This window comes from Diachasma alloeum, unplaced genomic scaffold (genome assembly GCF_001412515.2).
Source record: "Diachasma alloeum isolate Michigan unplaced genomic scaffold, Dall2.0 Dall_scaffold_00376, whole genome shotgun sequence".
Classification (NCBI taxonomy): domain Eukaryota; kingdom Metazoa; phylum Arthropoda; class Insecta; order Hymenoptera; family Braconidae; genus Diachasma; species Diachasma alloeum.
Window position 1 is genome coordinate 413647 of NW_021680515.1, and position 2385 is coordinate 416031.

The window sequence follows — 2385 nt, forward strand, 5'->3', positions numbered from 1 at the left end:
GCAAGAGGTTCTCCACAGAACAACAGCTCGTTCGCCACCCAAACGAGAAGTGAGGCTAAAACCCACGCTTCTCCCATGCGTTCGGGACACTTCCCGCCAATCGAACCCCATTGGCCAGGGCCGTTCCATGAGCCGCTCTGATTGGTTGTAACCCAACCAAACCAGACTTATTCTCCAATAAACACTCAGCTGTGTGACAACGTCACCAAAATAGGGAATAAATATCCAATTCCTTTTCCCTTTATTTCGTATCATTACCGGACGTCTAACGTCAGTCCGATAATTTCTCTCGCACTGCCTAAACCATCACTTCCGGTTAGGCCAGGAGATCCAAAAATGGCCTCGCAAATCCCGGCCGATAACCACCTTCGTCCCGTCACCGCCGACAAGTGGCACCGCCGGTGAACTGTACTCGAGCTATCCCTCCAACGCGGGAACTCGATCCAAATACAAAAGCAGCTCTTTTACCACATAACGACTTTCTGGAGTTTCCCCCTTCCCAGCTCCCTGGAGACCTGACGTCCGAGGCTGCCGAAGTCCCTATATGTGGCTCGATAAAATAACAAAAAAAATAAAAAACCAAAGCATTAGTCAGAACCCCAAATAAACCCTTTTGACTCTCACTTCGCAGTGATGACTTCTCGTCTGGATGGTAAATTTCACCGTTGAACGGTCGAAATAAAATAACACGTTACAATGTTCGCGTCCTCTCTTCTTGTTTTAGCGTGGATGATAACGAATCGTAACGATCGAAAATCAAATGGAATTCATCTGCAGTTTCTAAGCGTCGATCAATTTCGTTGACCAAATGACTACCAACATCATTGAAAACTTTGAAGGATCTCGTATTCATGGTTTGTAGTACTGCCATTCCATCTATCATGACAATCGTCAACTCAGTGGGTATTTTCACTTGGTGTATCACTTCATCAGCTACTTCTTTCTCCAAAGCGTCCAACAAATCCGATTTAGCTGTTGTTCGCCTCGAACCATCGCATTTGAATAATGCAGACGGGATAAAAGTGAAAGGGAAACATAGAACCAGTGCTAGATCAATGTCCATACGAGCCCCAGCAATGCCAAGTGCCCTTTGGTACACGAACTCTAGAGAAACGAGCTTCTTACACGCTTTATTATCGATCTTGATAGAAGTTTTCTTGTTCAAATCACTAAAAGTTTGCAATTTGGTCTGCGTGATGGCAGGATAAAAATCCTTAGAATTATTGCAATTTTCCTCCAATCGGGAGGCAATAAATGCGTTCATTCTGCCACGTCCAGTATCAACAGTTTCAAGAAACGATTTCTCTATGGCTCCTGAGGCTATACGTCCAGTACTTATATTTATAAGAATATCAGATCGTCTAGCCGCCGAGAATGGGTCTGACATGTTATCTCTGACGTAATCTAGCATCTTCCTAACAACTGTCTCATCACGAGACAATGTCGTCTTCCCCGTAGATTCTTGAGGATACTCTTGAAGAGGATTAGAGGTCTGAATATAATCACTTCGAATATCCATGTGACAGGAGTAGGCACCCACCAAGTTTCGTGTTACTATCCCACGCAGAACGGTTGATCTTTAGATGTAAAACCAATTATAACACTATCCCCTTTCGAATCATTTATCACAGACATTTCCACAGCCATATCACTTGCCAAATGTTTAAATGCCCCTTGCGTCAATTTGATAGCAAAATTCCTAGCCATGAATTCAGAGTGGACTTTGTCTGGCAGATCAGGGGCCATTTCCAGAACATACAACGGCGCCTATCATGCATAATTATGCCTGTCACAAGCTAAATAATACGGCAATACCGCAGCTTGGTACGATTTCATAACACATTGTTAATGCTCATACTCCTCGATTAAATTGTTTCCTTTGGAGAATTTGATCCGCAGTATTAGATGCATAAACCCCAGATTCGACGAGAATTTCTCGAAGTCCACAATCTCTCCAAAGTTTATTGATACATCCGATGAAAATGCATGCGGAATGGACCGAGACTCAATATGAGAGTCGAAAATTCGTCTCGACGAGCAAGTTTAACTTGCGGAGCGACTGCATACAGCTGCTGATCGAACATGTGTAGCTAAATCACTGACAAAATGGATCAATTGGTAGCGCAATTTATTAATTTACGCAGAGAATAAAAAAATTGTAATTTACAAGTTCATGTGCCGCAAAATCACAACGTTTTTTTCTCTGTGTTGAACAATGGATGAAATGAAGTTTGTATCTGGTAATATTCTCCACAGGCTCTCGAAAGTTCTTGGCCTATCTTCAATGTTATGTAAACAGTCGTCATATCACTCCGTTTAGCGTTGATAGCAGGAGTATAATGCGTTTGTAGGTATAACATTACTGAGATGTGAAAATTTGTTATT